This window comes from Cnephaeus nilssonii, assembly GCF_951640355.1.
Source record: "Cnephaeus nilssonii genome assembly, chromosome: 7".
Taxonomy (NCBI): domain Eukaryota; kingdom Metazoa; phylum Chordata; class Mammalia; order Chiroptera; family Vespertilionidae; genus Cnephaeus; species Cnephaeus nilssonii.
In genome coordinates this window covers 24,751,935-24,777,858 of record NC_137078.1, presented here as the reverse complement: position 1 = coordinate 24,777,858, position 25,924 = coordinate 24,751,935, and the positions used below count along the sequence as shown (strand labels likewise).

General features: G+C 42.8%; 1 protein-coding gene across 4 annotated transcripts in view; it reads left to right on the top strand.

Moving 5' to 3' along the window:
• The window catches only part of ATXN1 (ataxin 1), a 403,794-nt gene that overhangs the window by 208,013 nt on the left and 169,857 nt on the right, over positions 1-25,924 (top strand). For all 4 annotated transcript variants that reach the window (XM_079777084.1, XM_079777083.1, XM_079777085.1 and 1 more), the window contains one exon: positions 9,179-9,238. The gene's annotated coding sequence lies outside the window, so the exon portion shown is untranslated. The remainder of the gene's footprint in view (positions 1-9,178; positions 9,239-25,924) is intronic.

Here is a 25,924-nt window from a genome sequence, read left to right as displayed (position 1 = left end):
TAGAATTTTTTTGTATGTATATTCCTTTAATGCTTTGCATTTTCTGACAAAAACTGTTAAAAAAACACAAAAGGTTACAATGAGATGCGTGCCCTTGAACGAAAATTGCACTTTACTACTTATTGGTTAAAACTCTGGCAGCCAGAAAATGTTAGAGTTAAGTAGGATATTTGGGACCCTCTAATAGCCATTCAGTATAACTCAGCTGGAGATGTACGACCTAGTCTCCTACCTTGTTTTGACTGTGTAAGAAGATTTGTCATTCACCCAAGGGTGGTCATTAGTGTAATAAGCAACATGGCCATAGGCCTTTCTTCCTCCATTATGGTTGGGTTGGCTTGGGCTATCTTTCTCTTTCTTATCAAGAATATGGGAAAAAGCCTTGGCCAGGTGGTTCAGCGGTTGGAGCGCCAGTCCATACTCCAAAAGGCTGTGGTTCGATTCCTGGTTCAGGTGTGTATGGGAGGCAAATGATCGATGTTTCTCTCTTACATCTATGTTTCTCTCCCCCCCCCCCCATATTCATTCATTCTCTCTCTCTCTCTCTCTCTCTCTCTCTCTCTCTCTCTCTCTCTCTTTCAAATTGATAAAAACATATCCTCTGGTGAGGATTTTAAAAAAAAGATTATGGGGAAAAAATGGTATCATCTTCCTTCAGCTGAGAAGCCATGACTCAGCAACATCCTGCCTGCAGTAGGTAATGAGGCCCTATATTAGCTGGATTTTTGTAAGGGTGATACCTGAGTAATCCATGGACTAGTGCTATGCAAATGGGGACAGTGTTCATGAGGTCACCTCTCGTGCATGATATTTGGTTTTAAGTGTTATGCAGAATTAGACTCAGAGGAGTTACATTTCAGGAGAGTCAACTAAAAGTGGCCACACGTGTGAGCAGGGAAAGCAGGGTTAGAGAGAGAGGAAAGGCTGTGAGTTTTCACTGTCATTCAGCGCTGTTTCCTATGTTCCCCCATCACGAGTGGTAAACTGTCCTAACTACTTTTCCTACCTGTCATTGGCTTCACTCTTGATCCATTGACTCCCCAAGGTTGTAGCACTTGGAAGAGAACATGACAGGCATTCTGGCCATATCACAGATCTTAGGTGCAGAGTTCACTCTGAATCACAGGAGCCTCGTATTCTCTTTATCTGAGAGATCTCTAGATGTGGAGGCTCTCAAACTTTAGCTGATTTCCTGGTATCCTCAGGCAGGTTGCAATTCCTCAGCTGCCCCCTGTAGACTAGCCCTCCCAGGCATGACTGACATGGACCTCTTTGGGACATCCTGGTCCAACAGATCACCTGAGCAGCTCCTTACAGAGCCAAGTGATCACAAGTCTATTTTTCTTTAAAATGTGGATATATATATATATATATATATATATATATATATATATATATATATAAAATGTGGATATATTATATATATATAATAAAATTTACTATTTTTAAGTGTATGCAGTTCACTGACAATAAGCACATTCACTTTATTGTGTAATTATCAGCACCACCCATCTCCAGAATGCTTTTCATCTTTCAAACTGAAACTTGATATACATTAAACAATAACTTTCCATTCCCCCCTTCCCTCAGCCCCTGGCAACCACCATTCTACTTTCTGTCTCTTGCATTCAGCTACTCTAGGCATCTCTATATACTATATAATTGGAATCATATAGTATTTGTCCTTTTGTGACTGGCATATTTCACTTAGCATAATGTCTTCAAGGTTCATCCACGTTGTAGCATATGTCAGAATGTCCTTCCTTTTTATGACTAAGCAATATTGCATTGTATGTATATATTATATCTTGTGTATTTACACTTGGGTTGCTTCCACCTTTTAGTTGTTGTTAATAATGCTACTATGAACATGGTGCCCGGCCGGTGTGGCTCCGTGGTTGAGCGTTCAACTCCTGGTCAGGGCATATGCTTGGGTTGCAGGCTTGATCCCCAGGAAGGGGCGTGCAGGAAGCAGCCGATCAATGATTCTCTTTCATCATTGATGTTTCTATCTCTCTCCCTCTCCCTTCCTCTCTGTGAAATCAATAAAAATATATATTTTTTTAAAAAGAATAATGCTGCTATGAAAAATAGGTTTACAAATATCTGTTCAAGTCCCTGCTTTCAATTCTTTTGGGTACATACCCAGAAGTAGAATTTCTGGATTATATAGTATTTCTATTTTTATTTTTTTGAGGGTCTGCCATACTGTTTTCCATAGTAGTTGCACCATTTTATAGTCCCAACAACAATACATAAGGATTGCATTTTCTCTATGTTCTGGCCAACACGTGTTATTTGCTGTTTTTTTTTTTTAAATTTGTTATTTGTTGTTGTTGTTGCTTATAATAAACATCCTAAGGGTGTGAATTTGTTTTGCACTTCCCTAGTGATTAGTGACATTAAGCATTTTTTCATGTGCATTTTGTTCATTTGTAAATCTTCTTTAGAGAAAGATAGTCCTTTGTCCATATTTACTAGTAATCAGATGGTTTGTTTTTGTTGCACAGGGGTCTTCCTGCTTGCCTAGATAGTGCAGTACTTCAAGAGGCTGCTAGCGTTTATCCAGGGTTCTGTGGGACAGCCTTTGCACATATATAATGCAGAGATGAATGCACAGTGACCCACCACTCTGGATAGCTTCACCTGGCATGGGAAGATTTGCCCTTGCTGCTATTGTAAAGGGATTTCAGTGGTGGATGGATGCTGCAGAAATAAGCCACTCACTGCTTCTGGATACTGTGTGATATTGTCATCTGACTTTTTACTAAGTAAAAATATAGTCTCTTTGGGGGAGAGTAGGAAGCAGAGAATGTGTCTCAAAATTTCCCAGTACATTTGGCCCTTGAACGAATCAGGGGTCAAGGGTGCTGACCCCCTGCCCAGTTGAAAATCTGTGTATAACTTTTGACTTCCCAGCATCTTAACTACTAACAGCCTGTGTTGACCAGAAGCCTTCCTGGTAACATAAACAGTCAATTAACACATATTTTGTATGTTATATGTATCATATACTGTGTCCTTACAATAAAGTAAGCTAGAGAAAAGGAGATGTTATTAAGAAAGTCATATAGAAGATAAATTTATAGTATTGTACATATTTATTGACAAAATCTGCGTATGAGTGGATGCATGCAGTACGGGTCAATGTATGACATTCTGGACGAAAGACTGACAAATACTGACCCATGACCCATATCCCACCCCATCTGTTTTTGCAAATAAAGTTTTGTTTGCACATGGCCACGTCCATTTGTGTAGTATTCTCATGGCTGCTTTTGTGCTACAATGGCAGAGCTGAGTAAAAATGCCTAAAATATATGCTCTCTGGCCCTTTCCTGGAAGAGTTTGCCAGCCCCTGGCTATTCTAGACATTTAAGAGATACAATTTTTAAAACTATATATAACATAGTGATGTTGGCTGCTGACTGTTCATGCTATACTTGAGCACTTTGAAAACTATAAAGCTCACACAGATATAAGATATTATAGCTTTTAAGTATTTACTGAACTCCAACTTTTGTCCAGAACTATGTTTTTTAAGCCTTTGTTGTTTGATTGGGACAATAGCTTTTGCATCGAGATCACTGGGGCCGCTGCCAGATGTGACTGCAATGTTCCTACACAGGTAGCACTTTTGAAAGTCACAGTATTCATCTCTCCCTGCCCCTGTGATATTTCCTATTTGTACTGAACTTTGGTGAAGTAGCTCTGATCTTTAGCTGCAGAGAGAAGAGTCATACTGCAGGGACGTGGCCCTTAAGTGCAGGGCGCAGAAAGCTTTCTGCCTTCACTCTAAAAATAGCATCCTGCTCCTTCCCCCCTCCCTCCAAGTCGGAGGTGCAACTTTGCTAAGGCGGTGATTGCCAGTTTTGGAATTTTGAAATACTGTTGATGTGCTGGTTTTGCTCTGCTTTCGGTTCATCCTTTTGATCATGCTTACAATAAACATGCTAACTGCTAGAAGAATCGTTAAGATAGATAGATACTGTCTTTAAGGAATTTACATGGTGTGTTTGGCAATTCAAGAATATTAATCATTGATTTTAAAATATTATATATGATGCTCTTTGATGTCATTGGATAGCACGCGCATTCCATTGGATAGCATGTTCATTCATTTCTACATATTTTGTATGTCTACTATATAGGCCAAGCACTGGGCTAGGTGTTGGGAATAGAGAGATAAATGATAAAATTTTCATGCTGTTGGAGCTGGGCCACAATTTAGTGGGGGAGATGCAACCCACAAAAATGTGTAATGAAACATGAAAATTGTTCCTTGCAGAGAATTGCACAACATGCAGTATTAAGTCTGGGGAGCTGTAAACTTACTTAATCTTTCCATTGAGTTAGACTACGGATGAATTTATCAGATGAGAAATACATGAATATTATTTATTTACGCTGAGGTAATAAATGGAAAAGTTGATGAAATACAGTGCATCGCTTATAACCAGTGTCCCCCAGCAAGGCCATTCTTTGTGCTGCTCTTGTTCCTGCACGTTCTTTGTGTTTGGGTCATTAACATTGCGTTTAGGTCAGATGAGAATGTGTTCCATCTGCCAAGCGTTGATAACTAAAGTAAAATGCTGATGGAGATCATTTAAGATCGTCTCTATGCTGTTGATTGCATGCTTGTGGCTCATAATCAGAATGATGCAAAGTAATTGTTAGACCGACTTGCCAAGGCTACATTTTGTGTTGCTGCAACTGTCAGCACTTTGGTCCTGCTGTTCTGCCTGAAGAATGCCTGTCTAGCACCTGTTGGACAGCCAAGCACAACTTACTACCAAATTTCATGGGTAACTTTGTTTCTAGCATCCTTGCTTGCTATACAAAAAAAATAACCTGCAAAAGTAATATCTGATTATTGAGAAAAAGCAAGTGTTTATTTTTTGTGTTTCACAGAAGCCTGCAGATTGTGGCCTTCATATAAAAATCGCATGTGACCAGGATGCTTCTCTATTTTCTTTTTGGACATGAAACCCAGATAAACCTGGCTTTGAATTCTTGCTTTTATCTTGTTGGGTATATGACCTTGGTTAGGTTACTTGTCTTGAGCCTTGTTTTTGTCACCTGTACAATGGGGCTAATGCAACCTATTTTACAGAGATTTTGTGAGGATTAGAGATAATAGATAAAAACTTGGCACAAAATGACCACTAAGTAAATGGTAGTCATTAATATTAAGGAATTCTGTGCTTACTCAGGGTGACACTATACAATGGCAAGACAAAATTTTCCAAAGTCTGTAGTTCAAAACTATATCATAGGTGTGGAATATATGGCGTCAGCACAGTTTTCCTGGCTAGGTCATATTTACCAGAGATGCACAATTGGTGAGGATGGTAGGATCAAAACCCCAGTTTCAATAGCTAGGTCTGCTATGCGGAATGTGTTCTGGGCCATCCCATGTAGACCATCAAAGGGTATGAAAGTTCCTCTGAAAGCAAATTGAAGAATGAGCATCGTTTTGCTTTGACTGTGTAACAGAGATGTTATATAGCACATAACACTGCGGAGAAAGCAGTCAACCCAAGAGAGAGTTAGGCAAAGCAAAAACTCTGTCCCTATTAGAAATGCATTGTGAGATCAAGGGACATCTTACTGACTCCTGAATTGTACCATCAAAAAAGATTGATTAAGAGTAGCTCAGTCCATATGCCATGTGAAGTGAAGGCCCTAGTATGAATTGTCCAAGAAATGCTTTCTGTGATTTCATCCAATGCTAAAATTTAAGGTCTGTATTCTTATCTACCAATGTTGATTCTATTTCATATGGTCAAGTAGAACAAAAGTCTAAGAGCATGAACCTCACCAAAAATGATCACTCCCCTAAAAACTGCATAAACTGGACAGGGGATTAACTTTTAGGGAACTTTTGTTGGGAGGTAGCATCCAAATAGGTATCTCACCTCTTCATTCATTATAGATTCTGGTTTCAGAAATCAAACTCTATATGTCTCTACTTTGTTTCTCTATTTTTTTTAAAGAATACTTTATTGAGCCCTGGCTGGTTTGGCTCAGTGGATAGAGTATCGGCCTGCAGAATGAAGGGTCCCGGGTTTGATTCCAGTCAAGGGCACATGGTTGGATTGTGGGCTCAATCCCCCGCAGGGGATGTGCAGGAGGCAGCCGATCAATGATTCCCTCTCATCATTGATGCTTCTCTCTCTCCCCTCTCCCTTCCTCTCTGAAATCAATAAAAAATGTTTAAAAAGAAAGAATACTTTATTGATTTTTAGAGACAGGGAGGGAGAGGGAGAGAGAGAATCATTGACATGTCAGTATAACATGGAGTGCACTGGATGGATGATGCCCAACCAACTGAGCCACACTGGCCAGGACTGTTTCTCCACTTTTGACCGCTCCAGGATTTTCCTGCTGGTGTCTGATTTGGCATTTCTCTACTGCCACAGTATGTCCTGTCTTTCTCTCCTGCATCCTGCCCACCCCCCACCTCCTGCCTGCCTGCTTGAAGGAGCAGTGTTGGCAGTAATTACAAAGGGTTAGTTATAGTCATAACTGGAGGAGGAATTAGCTCGCACTCTTTGCTGATTGTGAGGATACATTCACTCCCCCAGCCTCCCGGTCACATTTGTAGATAGAGCACAGTTTTCTCAATCGAGGACAAGATGTGTCATGCAGTTTAAGCAAACTGTATCACATATGTTCACCACACCAACCATTCTCTGAGAAGGAAATTGGATGAGAAATATTGAAATTACAGAAACATTCCAAATCCTAGTATCTTCTAAATATGGTAAATCCTTGTGTGTTTTTTTTTTTAGGTTTTGAAGTTCATGTAATGTGATTATGATTTTTAGGGTCACTCAAGACTTTGTAGTTTTCAGTTTAACTTTCTCTGTGTCATGATCAGACTGAAAACAGGGACACTTGTTTCACTTCATTCTTGGGATTTCATACTTGAAATAGACATTTCTATTCATTGTTAGCCCTCGTCTTTAAGATTTTATCCCCTTTCAACATATTGGAAAGTCACTGAATATTGTTATTTGTAATATTATTCCCTGTGCTAGTTAGTATTCTTCTAAGCTACTCCCATTTAAACCAAAACAATCTTTGTTGTTAACTCTTACATTTATACAATCTGCCTTTCAAGATCTTGATGAAAATATGGGGGGGGGGAAAAGAACCACACACTACCTCATGTATAGTAATTTCTCATAAATGTGGGACACTGATAGATACTGTAAATTCAACAAATACACATTTAATGGTTACTTCTTTAAGTGTAATCCTCTTGTAAGTCCTTAAAAAGTTATGATGGAGATGGATGTATTAAAATTAAGAGATTTATACTACACCAAATAAAATGTTTTCACATTGTAAAACAATATGAGTACTATCATAGTATATTATGAACGAATTGTACATATGTATAAAATTTTACTTAAGTATATGTCTAATATACTGTGTGTACTTGAGCATAGGAGAGAGCCTGGAACCATATAAACCAAAATGGTCATAGTAATCATTAGTGAGACTTTTGCTGATTTCTATTATTTGGGTGTTTCCTATATGATCTTATCTATATGATCTAATTGTTCACAGTAAACAGTTTTACTTTGTTCTCATTTGTCTTAACTAATGTGGGGGTGGGTGGGGAAAAAAGAGAATACAAGGACTGACATTTTGATACATTATGAGTTATAAAAAATCTCTCCTGTGTCTTCCTTCTCTAGTATTTCAGATATGTAGACACGCTGTGCCACCTGGCATTAAAAGCTTTTTCTTTTTAAGTCTCTTCTACATGCCAAGCACTGCACTAGAAACTTGAAACATTATATGAAGTGGGTATTAGTATTACCATTATGCAAATGAGGGAAGGGGGCCGAGAGTTTACGGAACTAGAATCACACAGCTGTTATGTGACTGAGCTGCGATTCAGAGTCAGGTCTGACTCTGAAATTAGTCTTGTAGTCTTTATGATTCTTACTGTAGACATCTCGTCTGCCGTTAGAATGAAAAGGTTACTGTATGTGAGTGGATTATAAACTGTGGCTTTAAAAAGAAGGTGCTCAGAGATTTTACCGGCATGTACCATCTTTCACTGCTCATCTTGCTTCCATATTGTGTTTTCAAGTAGAGTATAAATTTCTCACAAGTCTGAATCTCATCATCTCAGTAGCCCCACCTCTCCTAGCACAGTCTGACATTATGGCCCGTGACTTCTCTCTGGGACAGGGAGTCATGCCTTCCAGATTCTGAGGAACTGAGTCAGGATCTGCTGCCAGTGAGCACGCTGAGGAGGAGGAGGAGGAGACTCTCTGTCCTGCCCTAGTGACGAGCCCTCTCTCTTCCTTTTAGGGAAAGGGGGGAAAAAGCAGTGGCCTTCATATTCTAGTAGCTCTCAATCCCAAATGCTCTGGGATCCTGTGAAAACCTGCCAGTCTCAGGAACCAGACTAGCTTTGCCTCACGTCCCCTCCTAAACCTGCAAAGGCATCTTTGAAACAGTCTCTGGAAATGTTTTAAAACTTGGATCTTGAGTTTAGTTCCTTATGTGATGTAGATTACACAGTCTGCTGCTCTCACTCCCTCATCTCCCTTTGTCTTTCAGGCTTCCTCTTCCAGCATGGACTTCATCTCGGCTCTTTCCCACACTTATCTCAGACACCATGGCTTCCACGGGATTATGCAGTTGGCTTGATATGTAGCCGCCAGTGCCCTCTGCCAAGTCCACATTCCCATCTGAGCCCAATTATGGGTCCCGTTGACTTCAGTGGGGGATGTGTGGAGTTGCGGGTCTGCCATTTGGGAAAAGGCGAAGTGCAGGCATGGGGTACTCTGGTTACTTATGGAGAGGTCGTCTAACAGCTGCATGGTGGGGGTGCAGACATGACATTTAAAAATATCTACCCCAAACCTCATTTCTCAGGCACCACAGTATATGATCCTTCATCCTGATGTTCATATCTCTCATGATCACAGAATCACACACATGATTGCTTTCTGCACATTAATTGTTCAAAGCTCTTTTTAAAATTCAAGTAGTCAGCCACACTATTATGCACCCACTGTTCTTCAGATTTACTGTGCACCTACTAAGTGCCCACATGCCAGGGCTAGGATTTCTCACACTCTCTGCACCTGCATACCTGTGCTGAGTTACAGAATGGACTTAATGTTGTTTAAATCTTTTTCTCTTTCAGTTTTCCAAAGAAATTAGTTCGTTTTCTGGGGCAGAGGAACCGGTCTGCTGTTTTCTTACGGTGAGTGATCCTGTGACTCTTTTATATATTTACACCCACATCTGACTGTTACCCAGCGCTCTAAGAAAAAGTGCCTGCGCACATTCTCTAGAAGTTTCCCCCGCTTGGAACCAAAATGTTCTTTCTACTCATCCCATGTCCTCCTCCCTCCAGAGGGTGGTTTCCCTCGTATTTTTCTGCCGTTCCTTTTCGCCGTCCACATGGGTTGCCTGTTAGGAGTTGCTACCATTGTTGCTCTAGCCTCGTTCAGCTGCCGAGCGGACAGCAGAGGAAGTTTCCTTGTTTCAGTGACTGATCACAGAAACGGGCGTGGGCAAGGAGAAACTATCTGTTTTGTTCACGTGATGCCCCGTTTCATGAACGCCCTGAAAGAGAGGGCACTGGATTGGACCTTAGAGCTCATCTGGGTACAGACGGCTACTGAGGCATTTGACTCCCCTCTGTGAGGTCTCCCTATCCCTCCAGTACCCCCCCACCCCCCGACACACACACACAGAACTGTCTTTAGAATCCCAATTCCTTCTGTGGACACAGATTATAGCTGGTTGGACCTGCAGTAATACCGATAAACTAGTGATAACATCCTTCTAAGGCAAGTGTCGGGAGTGATGCTGTTTAGCTGTTTAACTTTCTAGAAGTCACTCTTGGCTGCTACCAAGAGAAGTGGGAGGACAGGGCAGACCCGAGGCACTTCTGTGATGGACCTCAGCTGAGAGGGCGTGTTTTCCTTTGCGCCTTTCCCAAACCACTGCATTTGCAATGCCACTTCCCGTGCGGAGACTCGGGCTAAATCTGTGCTGCAGCCAGGAGCCGCGGTGCAGGTGTGTGCCGGCCAGCTGCAGACCTGCGCGCCCCCACCCGGGGCGTCTGCACCTGCAGAGTAATGCGTAGCAGGTTTCGTATGGCACAATGTAAACTTGGCCTGCGGTCCGAGAGACCTTCAGAGTCACCTTTCTTCATTAAAAAATAATGGATAAAAGCTATATGGTTTCTAACATGAGAATTCAGTTGTGGGGCATGCTGGAGAGAAGGGTGAGAAAACAGTTCTCCGCTGGAGGCCCCCAAGGGGGACTTGTCTGTGGTTCTTTCGTGGATGCCTATGCCACATCTGGCTCTGCACTGGGGTCACTTAAGTTGGGGAGCTAGTGCACGTATTTCCCACACATTTTATCCCACCTAGGGGTTGGTTTAAGTGTAGCACAGAGAGCCTGTGTCCATTATTTTATCCCACTAGTCAACTTAATCATTTCACCTTAATAAATGGGGGCTTCTCCTCTGCCCCAACCACAGTCATTTTTAAGGAACTTGAAGTGTCTCCTTATAGAGGACAGAGACAGTCTGCTTCTTATCAACGTCCTGGTGGGAGTGAGAACGGGGATTGCAGCTTCCCTGAGGGGGCATCTGCCTCTGCTCCTAACATTGACCTTTCCTGTCCCAGATGCTTGATATGCATGAATGTGCACTCATTCGAAGTGTGAACGTAAGGGTTCCCATTTCCTCATCTTATCCAAGAAAAGCCCAAAAGATTTATCCCTAGAGCACAGCACAGGGGGACGTGGGACGTGGAGATCTGCTGCTCTCGGGGAAGCTAAGGGTCTCTATGGCATCAAGAGGTTGCTAAGACTAAAATAGAGGACAAGTAAGGACCTTAGGAAAGTGGGCAAGTGTGGAGTCCATGCCTCCTGGTCCTAGGCTTCCTGTGAGGAATAAACTGGGAGAGGAGGGTCTCAGGTAAGCAGTGGTAAAGGGATGGAATAAGGCCACCTGAACTGATGCTGACCACTTTTGGCTGCTTTGCTTTCCTGCTGGGAACGTAAGTTTTTTGAAGTTAACAGTCAGGAGGCATCAAATTATTACCCAAAATATGACTAGTTCTTTGCTTCTGCCAGTTGTGTGTGTATATGGGGTGGGGGTGGGGGGGCTAAATATAAACCGAGGCCATGAGTTTCTTCGTTTAAAGGCAGCTCCGAGGCTGGTCCCCACACCTTGGGTTTGGACCATATGCATCCACATGCCACATGCACGTACACCGTGTAAAACAGGAGTTGCTGGGCTCCCTTTCATGGTATGCAGCAGGGCGGGACCTGGAACAACACCACTGTTGTTCCCAAGCGTGGACTGCACTCACCGTCAATGGTATCCCTTTAAGGGAAATCTAGGGAAGTGCTCTTGCCAGCGCTGAGGTTTTGTTTGCTGGAGGCCAAGTAGCCGTGGCATGTATTGGTTCCATAGCAACATGTCTGTGCAACCAGAAGCAATACAATGACCGGGGCAGCCAATGTACCCTGGGCCGGACGAGCACAGCCCGGCGCCCCCTTTGATTTCCCGGGATCCTGGCCTGCCTTTCCCTCCTGCAGAGCATGTAGACTTGGTAACTGCTACTCTCTGTCCCTGCTATTAACACTTGCCCCTTTCCCCAGCCGAGTTGTCATGCGGGAGACGGCAATGTCTGTAGTAAAATTCTGCAGAACCTCCCTGCCTTAGCGAGCGAAAGTAGGTGGGGAGTCTGCTTTGCATCATCCCTGTGGCAGAGCAGCTCTGTGTGCAGGGCACAGGGGGTTCAGCATTTCCTGTCCAGTGCGGTCGCTGCTCCTGGCTGAATGTGGGCAGTGACCTGGAGCAGAGTGAAATCCAGGGAAACAGAGTACCCATTAGACGTGCTACCCAGATGCAGGGCCACTGACCTGGGCACAGGGCAGTGCCCCGCACCGCAGGGCTGCACAGAGAAATACAGCACACGCTGCCTACCTTCTGGGATCTTCGGCCCGAGGTGCACTTTCCAATTGCAGTTGCTGCAGTGTGTGTAGTTGGGGTTTGAACATTTTTCTCACATGAAACTACTGTAATCATTATTGATTTCAATAGATGCTTCCCCCCTGCCCCCCCGCCCTGAACTCCTGAAGCATTTTTAAAATCTTTGCCATCTATTTGACACTTGTCTTAGATTTCCTTTTTTGATACACAATGCTTTGGGAGCCTGAGCAATCTTTCTAGGTAGAGGGTAAGGCCTTCAAGGTCAGGAACTATCTATCTTATTCTTCATCTTCAAATAAATTCTCTACTGCTCAGAACTGAGCCCCGTAGATCAGGGGTGGGGAACTTTTTTCTGCCAAGGGCCATTTGGATATTTATAACATAATTTGCCAGCCATATAAAATGATCAACTTAAAAAGCAGCCCAGCATGCTATTTTTGCTCAAACCTTTAAGTAACTCACATCCAATGCCTTGGCAGGGCTGGGCCAAATGATTTCTCTGGCCATATGTGGCCCGCGGGCCGGACGTTCCCCACCCTTGCTGTGGATAGTTAACCATGCCATCCATATGTCTTCATGACAATGATATAGTCCCATCTCGTCTCACAAGGAGGTTGTGAAGCAAGTATGTAAATACATTGAAAATGCTTTTACATTCTTCAGAGAAAAGATAAGAACATTCTTTTTTTTTAATGTGGTTTTAAAAAACATGTAGATATGAAATCACAAAGTAAGAATATCTAAAGACTTCACATTTCCTCATCTTCCTCTTTGTGGCTACCAGCCATGAACTGTGTAGCCTAGTTTTACACTGGCACTGAAATCATTCTTTTTCCCACCGCCCCCCCACCCCCCATATTCACTACTCTATTGAATGTGCCTTATTGTACTATTTGGGCCAGACTTTTCAGTCACACACCTTGAAGTGTCTTTGGAGCTATGAAGTAGGAGATTTGAAGGATATTTTATTAAGGTGACAGGTTTGATAGATTAGGATAGTGCTTCCTAATTTAGTTTTGATGTGTCTGTTGGGAAAGGGAATGCTTTTATTGTATAAAAACTTTTATCTTAAGAGGTCTCCTCCCTTCCCAAGTTCTAAGCCAACTGAGAAGTCAGACAAGTGTAATAAGGAAGATGGAGGCCAAAATGCAGCTTTTTGACTGGTAACAGTTAACTTAATTAGAAATTACATCTTGGGTTGAGAACCAAAAATGGGCTTCCACCACTCTATTCCCCAGTCTGGGCCTGGAAACAGCCCACCTGCAGGAAAGTTCAAGTCCTCATGTGACTCACTCTCTGTGTGAAGAAGAAGGAGAAGGACACCAAAATCTACCCCCTCCACCACCCCTGTACTCAACATTCTTACTGTACCTAGTGGCAGGTTAACTGTGCCCAGCGGAGGTAACATTACCAAAGGGCAGGCATGGACCACACACTGGCTTTAACCCCCAGCCAGGTAGCTCACTCCACGTCCTTGGGAAAACAGAGGATGGAATAAGAGGCTAGGGGAGTTTAGGGAACGTCCTCTGCATGGAAAACTGGGGGTACCTCTGCTCACATCTTTCATTCTCTATACTCTAGTCGGGCGTACTACCCCCCAGTCTCACTCTAGCCATCTTACCCACTGTGTTTTCTTTATAGCCCTTTGCTTTATATATTTGTTTACTGGCTTATTGTTAGTCTCCTCTATTAAAATCTTAACTCAGTGAAAGCAAAAGCCTTGTCAATAATATCTACTGCTGTATCCTGGTACTTAAAACTATGCCAACCACAGAGGAGGCATTTGATAAACATTTGTTGAATGAATAAATGAATAGTATTGTTTTATGCCTCTTTTCACCCTCCTTGATTGCCTGGTCATCCTGGTACCGTCTTGCCTGGCAAGTGCCTATTCATATCATCAGACTCAGGTCAGCCATCAGGTTCTCTATGGAGCCTTTCTTGGCTTGCCTTCTTCCAAAGGGAAGGATCACCTTCTTGGTTGTAACTCACCAGTTGCCAGTTGTTGTGCACATGTGTGTGTGAGTGTGTGTGCACGCATGTGTGCATCTCTGTGTGTGTGCATGCATCTGTGTGTGCGTGCATGTGTGCATCTGTGTGTGCATGCATCAGTGTGTTCATGCATGTTTGCATCTGCCATGTGTGTTACTTTGTGTATTCTCTCTGTCTGGGGCATTGGCTCTGTAACACTTCATTTCTTTGTTCATATATAATCCTTACAGGATTTTAAACTCCTTGGGAACTGGGCAGCTTTTTATTCATCCCTTTTTCTCTAATATCTTCCATGTAGTAGACTCAGTTAGTATTAGCATTCTGAGTACTTACAACATGCCAGGTACTGCTGTATCTTAGAACAATTGACCCCTGAACAATGCACGGATAGGGGTGCCAACTCCCCCATGCAGTTGAAAATTTGCACATAATTTTTTTTAAAAAATATGTTTTTATTTATTTGAGAGAGAAAAAAAACAATCTGCCTCCTGCATGTGACCCCACTGCTCCCCTCACCCCGGCCTCAGGGATCAAGGCTGCAACCCAGGCATGTGACCTTACCGGGAACTGAACCAGCAACCTTTTGGTGCATGGGACACCACTCAACCAACCGAGCCACATTGACCATAGCTGCATCTAACTTTTGACTCCTCAAAAATTTAACTACTGATAGTCCGTTGTTGATTGGAAGCCTTACCAATAACATTAACAGTTCATTAACACATAGTTTGTGTGTTATATGTATTATATATGATATTCTTACAATAAAGTAATCTAGAGAAAAAAAAATGTTAAGAAAATCATAAGGAAGAGAAAATACAGTTATAGTATTTATTGAAAAATTTCATGTGTAAGTAGACCTGTGCAGTTTAAACCTGTTTTGTTCAAGGGCAACTGTTCTTAAGATAACTTTATAAGTATCTTACATATATTAACTTGCATAATTCTCACAGCAGCCTTACAAGATAACTTTTTACTCTCCCTTTACAGGTAAGGAAACAGCTCGTTTGAATTCATAACTGTTATTCTCGGCTAACTCTCAGAGAATGAGTGTAATCTGAACAAAGGAATGAATGAGAACTCTTGAAGTTCAGACCTCTATCACTAAATAGGGCCACAGGCATTAGGATCCACTTAAATGAGTACGAAATGATCACTAAGCCAACCTATGACTGCCCATGATTGACATAGAATCCTGAGGCCATGACTGCAGTGTCATCCACAGATGAACCCCGAAAGTCTTACTGTAGCTATTGTACTTAATTCCTAAGTGACCATGCCATCAGAGGGTTGTTGGTTAAGGAAATAAGTAATAGTGACTATATTTGGGAAATTATTTCCTAATGAGAAAATATCAAATCATCAGTTATGAGTTAAACAGTTGCCATGTGCAAAGTTCACTGCTGATTTGCGGGGAGGGGAGAGGAGTCGCAGGTGGCGGGTGGGCGGGGGGGCGGTGAGTGAGGTTGAAGAGGCAAGCCCCAAGGGTATGAGCCAAGGCTTGCTGTATTCAAGAGGCGCTAGCCTAGTTGAAGGGGCAATGCATGGTTACAGGTAAAGTTAAGAAAGTTAAGATAAATAAAGGGCAGTAAATACGAGCACTATCACAAGGCATTCCTGCACATGAATAATTGCCAGACAGTGATATTTGAGAAAATGAAAGTGGTTGCATTAGTCAGGATCAGGATAGGACTGGTTTATGCTATAGTGTCAACCCTAAAAACTCATTGGGCTTCACAAAGCACAAGTTCATTTCTCACTCACTCAGTGTCCGCCGTGGATCTGGTATCTCTCCAGAAGAGCTGACCTCCACGCATTGCTCCGGATGCAGGCTGCTTTGATTTTTCTATCCCACCACCTAGAGGCCTCCTTTGCGATCACAGGGGAAAAGAGAAAAACTGAAGAATTGCACTAGCAATTAAATGCTTCAAAGCTTTGCCCTGGGAAGGCCCCTGTCAGCTGCCCTGTCCTAGACATTGCTGCAGCTTTTTATACAGCTCTTGTCATTCCAGTCCTCCCGTTCATTTTTTTGTTTTTCTCCCGCCCAGTACACAGCAGTGCTCAAGGAGTATTTGTAAGGTGAAAACATGAGTGAACATGGGAATGAACTTATGTCTGCTAGTGTTTATAGCACACGGCAGCCTCAAAGCCTAGACATGGGAAAATTAGGTCCAACTCAAACATGTTATAGTTGGTGGTTGACCTCATGCTAACCTGTCCTGGCCACATCACTGGATTCCCCAGGTCATGGGTTACCAGATGCGAGCCTGCCCTTCTAGCCCTGCTCCTCCTGAACAAGGTAGAGGTCACTGTACTCTTTTAAAGGTGAAGAACCTTAATTAAGGAGAGGTAAACCTGTCCAGGATACTGCCTTGATTCCAACCCAGGTGCACCTGCTGTCTGGCCCCCCGGGGGCCCTGGTGACCAGGCAGCATCCGCCTCCATGCAGAGGGAGTTCCAGACAGGAGCAAAACACACTGAGCAACGGGGGTTGGTAATCAGTGGAGATTTCTCAGCACGTTGCTGATGTGACCAGCCGTGTTTCAGTGAGATTAGCTTTACAACCATGTTCGTGGCCCATGGGTTGGCAGAGAGAAAAACCAGAGAGGGGGCCCCTGGTTCAGGAGTTATTGCAGGCATCAGGCGATAAGACCGAAAACTGCTGTGGGAGCCTCAGAAAGGGACAGATGTGGGAGACACTACGAAGAAAGAGTTTATCAAAACAGCGTGACTGTTTGGACATAAGAAAAGAGGGGAGGGGTTAGAGATAAGTGAATTTTTGAGCCCAGTTGGCAGTTGATGGTGTCCTATGGACTCCATTTTTTTAACTTACTTTAGTAACAGCATCATTCTAAGCTGAGGCTTCTCAGGTAGGAGGGGGGTAGCCTTAGACCAAGGTGAGCTGCCTGTGAGTAGCAGTATTGTCTTGAGTGCAGCCTTTTCACCTCTCCCTTCCTTTCCCCGCCCGCCCTCCCCAAGGGTTAAGATCAGATCTTAAGCCAGCAGCAGAATCATCTAACTGAGATGTCATCTCCGTGCTGGCCCTCTAGTGGAGATAAAACGGTTTAAATGTGGGTAACAGTAACATTAAATGTGTGGTCACCCTGTCCAGCCCTGCTGCTCTGCTGCTGGCTTTCGTGGCTGTCACAACTGCCCCGTGGCTTTGGGAAATGAGCGGTAATGTTCTGCTGGCTGGTCACATTTTTGCAAGGTGACAGTCTTTCTGAATTTCTCAAGGCCAGGAGCAAGAATGCCCTTTGGCGGAGACAGGAAGCATGCATTGCATTCCCTTCTTTACTTTCTGTGGCTGGGCATGTCACTTGTCAGAGGGTCAGTGTCTGGTGGCAGAGGACAGTCGAATGAGAGCAGCTGAAGCGGCTCCAAGGCATCGTGGTGAGTGCCTGAGCTGCTGGGCCTCAGGAGTCCCTCCGCCCCAGATCGCTTTTTCCTGAATACAGCCTGGAGCTGGGGAGATGCCACTAGGGGAGAAAAGAACTCCTAATACCCTGCTTTCCTTCTCTGCTTTCCATGCAGGGCTGGGGAGCAGGCAGCGCTGGCCAGAGGTGCAGAAAGTCTGGAAGAGTAGGAGGGCTGTGACGTCACTGTCCCCCTCCCTCAACTGGTCTTGGTGCTCCTGACTCTGCCGTGTTGTGTTGGATAGCCGTTCCTGCCTTCCCTCCTGGCACAGGAGCCGCAAATGCTGCTCACTCAGTGCTGCTCCCTCTCGGTGAACTCTCCACTCTCCATGTTGATTCTCACGTAGAGCTTCCAACTTATTTTTCACTTCAGCTGCTGTGCTTTGCTCAGCATATGTTTTACCTTTTTCTCCTTGCTTACCCCTTCTTCAAAGCAATCAAAGCAGGGAGCCCCGCGGAGTGTGGAAGACGCTTGGCATTCCTGATCATTTCGTACTCATAAAACCACCAGGCTTTCTTAGATTGATTGGTGAGTCAGAGTCCTTTGAAATAGCAAGAGGATTAGAAGCCTCTACCCTTTCTGCATGGGGAAGCAATATATATATTTGAACAGAAAGCCTGAGCTGTTTTTTAACATATATCTTTATTGATTTCAGAGAGGAAGGGAGAGAGAGAGATAGAAACATCAGAATCATTGATCGGCTGCCTCCTGCACACCCCCTACTGGGGATCGAGCCCCAAACCCAGGCATGTGCCTCCAAGGGGAATGGAATGCTGACCACTCAACCACTGAGCACACTGGCCAGCCAAACTATTTATAGATTGTTAATGTGTTGTGTTGCAGGGAGAAGGTCAGCTTTAATGTTTTGTTCCCCCGTCTTCTGTAGTTTCTCACTAGTACTAGAGACTTTAAACAGTTCGAGTCTCCAGTAATATCTGTATTCTTTTGATGTACTTTGCATAGAAACTAAAGCAGGAGCAAGCTTCCAGTAAGCTAACCAAAGCATTTTGGGCTTTTGATCACTTTCCCTTAGAGTGAGCGCTAATCTCTGTCCTGTCGGATTTTGTTGGAAAGGATATTTGCTCTTAATGAAGATAAACACGATGCTGGATATTTAATGTCTTCTCAACTCAGGAACTGAAAAATTCATACGTGAGATTCCTCAGCCGGTACAGAGGGGATTCTGAATGTCCCTAACGTTTCCCGAGCCATTGGCTGAGCTTTTGAAATGTGCTGGCGCTCAGTGAGCAGATACCAAACAGACGCTTTACTCACAAAGCCTCTGTGTCAGTGGTGAGTCCCAAGGGCCTCTCAACCACATCTCGCTGTGTAATATTTGGTCAAAGGAAACCTGAGTGCAAGGAGGACACGTGGCCACAGCCACTAGCAAATTCCTAGAAAGCGATTCTGTTGCTCATTTCCGGTTAGGTGCGGGGGCCTTGGGCAGAGGGTCTGAGCGCCTCTCTGTCGGGTTTTAATGTATATCCACTGCTGCTCTGCCCTGGCCGTGGTTCTCTCTGAAGGGCAGGAGGGAGGGCCTGCCTGCTGCTGGTGGATCTGGAAACCTGTGGGCAGAACTCTGAGCTCGCAGGGCCAGCCTCACGCTTCCCTCAGCCCGTTCTGTTCCTCTTCGCTTTGTGAAATGTTGGCAGACACACACACACACACACACACACACACACACACACACACACACACACGTCAGCATTCCTGTTGTTTCTGTCTTTACAAAGAGTGCTTTTAAGTGTTCAAAACTTGGAAATACTGAGTTGTTTTTTAATTTAGTATTTGAAAGACATGTGTGCTGACTTTGTCCTTGGAGTACAGCTTCCTAATTGTGAGAGAGAACACTAGCAAAGCAATTACTTTGCTTTTATTTAAAATGCGTCTCTTTCTGTAGAGTTGAGAGGTTATTCGAGATGTTCCTGTTTTCGCAGTCAGCTACTTCATGGTCCTGTGATCTTCATAAATTCTATAGCTCCCAAACCTTACAGCACGTGGGGTCTTCTGCAGGAGTCATTTACAGATGGTCAAACACATGGTGCTTTCCGAGGAGGGAGACTGTGCATGACACCCTGGGACAAAACCTCTATCAGCCCTGGTGGCAGAACTTCTGAAGAGCTGGCTTGGAGGGTAATACCACCCCCCTGGCTGGGAGGCTGAGTGCAGTCGGGGGAGGGAGGGCTCCTGTGTTCTGCTGCCAGCCGGCACCTGGCTGCCTCAGGGCGGCCTGGTAATTAAACCCCTGAGTCTGCGAAAGATTACAGGGACCTGGTGAGGAGAAATGTGGGGGCAGTGAGGCCAGAGCCTCGCCCTTCTAAGCTTAGGTGCAGAAGGAAGCCCGGCCACTGAGGAGGCTCATTGGGTGTGGGGCAATCACCAAGGCAGTGAGGTGGCCCGAGACTGACCGTTCTCATCCCCCCCTGATTCTCCTCAGAGTGAAGGCTGTTTTTCCTCCAATCCTCCTAGATCTCACATCCCTTTCTTACACTTTTTTGCACTTCTGAGAATATTTCTAAGCCGTCTGGACAAGAAGGTGGAAGTTTCAGGCTTTCTTCCTTGCTGGGATGGTCCTGAGGGAGAAGACAAAAGTGTAAGGTGCAGACATCCGAATAATGCAGATGCAGCAACCTGAAGGCACTGTGATCTGTCACCCCTCGTTCTGCAACACACCAGGACCGGAGCTTATTCCCTGAAATGACTGTTGTATTACAAGGCAAAGGTGGTGAAATTATTGGCTCCTTGTCCACTTATTAAGAGGGGTGGAGGATTGAAGCTGTTTCCCTGTTAATTCACCTACAAGGTACCTTTCGTTTGAACTTTGGAAGTCAGACTAATTATTCACCTGGTGATGCCCTCTAGCGGCCAGGCCAGCAAGGTGTCCTTTAAGAAGGCCTTGGGATTCCCACTACTTATCATCCCTGACAAGTGGAACTCCTACGTCACCATCTAGTACCTGTCATTTCAAGTCTATTTCCTTACCATGACTTGTCTGTCACATAGAAAAAATCAAAAGCTTTGCTATGGAACACAGAAAGCAGCACTACTGCTATATATCCAATTAGGTAACTCCTACATCTGTAACACATCTGTATTGTGAGTCTACTGGATGCAAAAGAAGAGTGTTTGAAACTTTGATGTAAGTACTTTCACAGCCAATTAACTCATTAAAGGATGAGAATTATACCATTGGCAATGTCCTCTGTGGGCTTCCCACTCATAAATAGACAGGTTTAATAAAACTACCAAACCTTCTCAGCCACTGTTAGGTGGCCAAGGCAAAATTCATTTTCTTCACTCAGAAGAAGTATTCAGATGTCTGCACCTTTCCTCACTCAGAAGGGGCATAGAGCACAGAAGGTTGATATATAGTTAATCTGCTGCTGCCTGTATAGTTTTAAAATAGCTTTATAGAGTAAGCATTATTCACTCACAATTATCTTTGAAGGATGTATGTAAATGATGTTTTGTTTTTGATACTTTGTTTTCCTAGTCAGTTCAGGCAGTCAAATATTAAATGAGCTTGATCAGTACATAGGCATCACCTGGGGATCTTGTTAAAATGAAGCCTGACTCTGTCGGTCTGAGGTGAGACCCAACCTTCTGCATTTCTGAGAAGCTTCCAGGAGGTCAGCACTGCTGGTCCCAGGACCACACTTTGATGAACAAAATAATAGTTGAGTAATAAGGCGATAGGTGCTGCAGACAGCCTGTGTCCTGAAGAATCTTGTGATCTGAAAAGGGACTGGAAAAACAATACAAGTCATTATGGCAGAAGAGAAAATTTGATAAATTGTATAATCAAAGTAAAAACATGCTTCAGGGTGTTAAATAAACGTGATTGCTTCTGATTGGAAAGATCTGGAAAATTTTTATGGAGAAAGTTATTTTGAAATTGGACTTAAGGTTTGGGTTAGTTACAACAGGGGTGGGTAGCTGTGGCAAAGGCAAATGAGCCAAAAAGCACAGATTCTGGAAAGCCAAGAGTGTGTGCCGTGTGCCGGGAACAAGAAGTGGCCTATTTGCCTGTGATGGGGACAGTCTGAGGTACAGTTGGAAAGGGAAGTTGAAGTCATATTGTGGACTGTCGGAAAGTCTAAGGTGAAAACTCTGGACTTAATTCAGGAAGCAAAGAGGAACCAGCAACAAGGGATTTTGAAACAATGAGGTAAATCGATCTACCACGCATGTATAGGGTAGACGAGTGGGGAGTAATGCCATTCTCCAGACAAGAAGTGATCGGACAGATAACGTGACTGAGATTAGCTCAGGGAGAACAGAGACCAGATAGACAGGCTGTGCGGGGAGAAGGATCGGGGGCTTCCAGGAGGACAGCAGGGCTCCCGTTCTGGGTGGTGCGAAGCGTGACCGTACAATAACCATGAGTAGGAAAGTCATGAGCTATTGGACATGCTTGAACTGGAAAACGACCCAGATAAATCACTCCCAAGAGGTCTTTCATGTCGGTCCTACCTAAATAGCACCCAGTCTTCTTACTCTGCTTTAGAATTTTCATGACACTTTTTACTATCTGTCTGACATTAAGATTTTTAACTTATTTGTGCCCTGTATAGGGACCCTTGACTCCAGGGAGCTTACAGTCTACTGGAAGAAACCTACAATAAACACATAAACAAATAAATATAATTAGGAATGGAGGAAAGAAAGCAGTGACACATGAGAAAGAATAACAGGTGGGAGGCATGGGTTTATTTTAGATTGGGTGGGTGAGGAAAAGCTCTCTTAGGAGATGACATTAAAATGAGCATGAGAAGGGGCATAGAGCACAGGCAAAGAGAAGGGCATATGCAAAGGTCTTGAGCTGAGAAATGCAGGGCACATTAGAAGAACTTGAACTTGAACCAAGTTAGAAGAGATGAAGTTAGAGTTGGCAAGCCACAGATAGTGAAGAGCCTTGCATTTGGCAAGGAGATTCAGTTTTATTCTAGTGCCTATGAAGTCATGTCAGGGCCTAAACATGCAGGCTGGATGGGAGGATGACAAGAAAAACAGGGAATTGGGAGAGAAAACCTGTAGTTGACCAAGTAGGAAGTGATAGGGGTTTGGACTTGAAAGGTGACAGTAACGTCAGAGAGAAGTAGATTGGTTCAAGATACAGTACATTCTCATTGTCAGCTATGCAGAACTTGTAGATTTTTTATGTATATGAAGAACAGGAAGGTGATTACCAGGATAATTCTCGGGTTTCTGGCTTGAGCAACTGAGGAAATGAACGTGTCATTCACAGAGATGGGGAGGACAGGCCCCGAACAGAGTTTTGAAAAAGTGGAGTTTAAGGTGTACATGAGACATTCGTTTTTTTGAATTGTGGTAAAATACTCACGATATAAAATTTATCATCTTAAGATATTTACTTCTGTATTGCTAGGCACATTTGTGCTGTGCATGAATCTCCAGAGCTCTTTTCATCTTGCAAAACTGAAACTCCACACTCATTAAACAACTCGACATTCTCTTTCCCCCAGCTTCTGGCAACCACCATTCTACTTTCTGTCTCTATGAATTTGACTAATCTAGGTACCTATTATAAGTGGAATTCAGATACCTTGTATAAGCACTTGTACTTTTGTACTGACTTATTTCACTTCATAATATTCTCAAGGTTCATTCATAATGTAGCATGTGTCAGAATTTTCTTTCTTTTTAAGGCTAGATAATATTCCATTGTATGTATAGACCACAGCTTTTTATCCATTTATCTGTTAAGGGACACTTGGCTTGCTTCTCCTTTTGGCTATTGTGAATAATGCTGTGAACACAGGTATATAAATATGTCTTCAAGATCTTGCTTTCAGTTCTTTTGGGTATATACCCAGAAGTGGAATTGCTGGAGTATATAGTAATCCTATATTTAGTTTTTTGAGGAACCACCCTACTGTTTTCTATTGTGGCTGTGCCATTTTACATTCCCAACAATAAGGGTTCAAATTTCTCCACATCCTTGCCAACATTTATTAGTTTCTGTGTTTTTTATAGTATCCATCCTAAGGAATAGGAGGGGGTGAAACCTGTTTTTTAGTGGATATTTCAGGTTGACTGTTGAGTCTTCAGGTCCACAGATCAAGAAGAGGTGTGGGTATGAAATATACCATATAAGTTCAACAAATTTAAGCCAACTTCCATGCTTTCAATTTTTTGTTGTTGTTGTTAGCCAGCTTGACTACAAACATTTAAGAGCTTGGAGATGTAGATAAAACAATGAAATTTGTGCTGAAGCTATTTATTTAGCCTCAAAAACATTTGAAATTCTACATAGATTAATGTAGAAACATCCATAATTTTTTCTATTTTCATATTATGTGAAATAATTTATTTACAACCTTCGTCTATAATACCAGTGTCTTCATCATCTTTTGAATCACTTTGTCAGTCATCTAATAGTTTTCCAAAGTACATCATCTTGACTTACCTCTAATTTATTTGAGATGCAATATTTTTGAACCCTTGTGTAACGAGGCCACAAGTACCCATTCCTATATCTGTTGATTAAATTTTAATACCTTGGTGGTCAAAACAAATAACATAGCCAAGGCCACAGTTAAGGTGAGAATGACATATTTGGGACCATTACTGTAACAATATGGATACTAAACAATACTGAGGGATTTTTTTCTTCATTCTTCTAGTGAGTATGTGTTTATGAACTGTACAACTTAACCACTTACTGCGTTGCTTTTGAAAGCAATCTTTAAATTTTGTTTTTAATTTATAATGACATCTAGTGTTTGCAACTATAAACTCATACTTTCAAGAAAAATTACTGAAATTTGTTTTCTTCCTTAAAAAGAAAAAACAATTCTGCTAGGTGACTTTTTAAAGCATGTTAAACTACCATTGTTTGAGGTATTTTCAAGAGAACATGTTTTCCCAAAGGACTTAGTTGTATAAAATATTTAAGAATGCAACACATAATATGATAAGCTTTATAAGGGCTCAAAAATTAAGGGAACCCAGTCTTTTCTGTGGAGTGCATTTGGGAAAAACCTTATCTTGTATCAGGCATAATGATAAATTATAAACTTGGGTTTTGAGACTTAAGTGTAAGGAAGAGTTTCCATATAGTAAAAGTCCTTAAACACTAAAATACTGATTGACCCCATTTCTCAGAAATGTTTAAGAAAAATACTAGTCTTGCATGTGAAGTTAAGTCTTTCCTAGAGATTTCAGAAACCTTTTGGGGTTCCTTCTGACCTTGCAAAGCTGATTGGGTGATGCCTCTGACCCATCTGTCTATCCATTCCATTCCATTCCATCCAGTCCACTAATGAAATATATTAATTTCAAGCACCTTCTATAGTTGAGGATGTCTGTGTAAATATAATACAAAGATCGTTACCAGTTTGGCAACAAAAGGAAGAATAGCAAATGATATTAAACCAAAAAGATTTTCATTATCTTAAAAATTGGACAAATCCGTATTGAAAGTTCCTAACCAAAATCCTCAGAGATTTGATTCAGTAATGAAGTCCATTCTATTCTGAGACTCAGAGCATGATGTCTGTTGCTGCGGAGATTATTTGGATAAGGAAGACAGGCTTCTAAGAAGCAGCCTTAGCCCTAGCCGGTTTGGCTCAGAGGACAGGGCATCGGCCTATGGACTGAAGTGTCCTAGGTTTGATTCTGGTCAGGGGCATGTACCTTGGTTGTAGGCTCGATCCCCAGCCCCCGTTGGGGCCCTTACAGGAGACAATTAATCTATTTGTCTCTTTCACACTGAAGTTCCTTTCTCTGTGTCTCTCCCTCCCCCTCTCTTCCACTCTCTCTCTCAAAAAAAAAAAAAAAAAGTGAATGGAAAAATATCCTCGGGTGAGGATTAACAACAACAACAACAAAGGCAGCCTTAATACATAACATGGAAGAATATATGTATTTGGTGGGAGCTGACCATTTGTCCATCCATTCAGTCATAGGTTCATGCATTCTTTGGTTTGTTTTCACCTGGATCAACTAAGTAAATGTTGTTAAATGATGTTATCAGTGATTATGGATATAACCTTTACTCAGAAGAGAATTAGGTAAAAGTACTGCAAAATTCTTTTCTTCTTTCCTCATAGTTATAAGTTTTTCTATCCTAATTAGGCCCCACTGGACCACAGTTCATCATTCAAACTCCAATGAAACCAATAATGATAATGTTTATTTCCCGTTTTTGACCTGGGAATTGCAGTGATTTACCAACATTAACTCATCAATCCTCCTAACACTTCTGCATAAGACATTCATGTGGGTTTTGTTTTTTTTAAACAAACACATTCATGTTTTTGAACCCAGCATATAAATGAAATCTGTGTTTCCCAGATAATGTAAATGTCTTGGCTACCATTAAGTATGGAATGAAATGATTAAAGCTAAAATCGTTCTTTTCTGAACACTGCTTGGTGGCCTGAGTTACACAAAAATGTCTTATTTTCTGGAAACGAAAACACCGGGAGGGGTTGGGGGAGGGCATAGGCTTTGCTCTTGCAGAGTGAACTAGCAGGTGCTTCATCTCTTTGCCCGTGA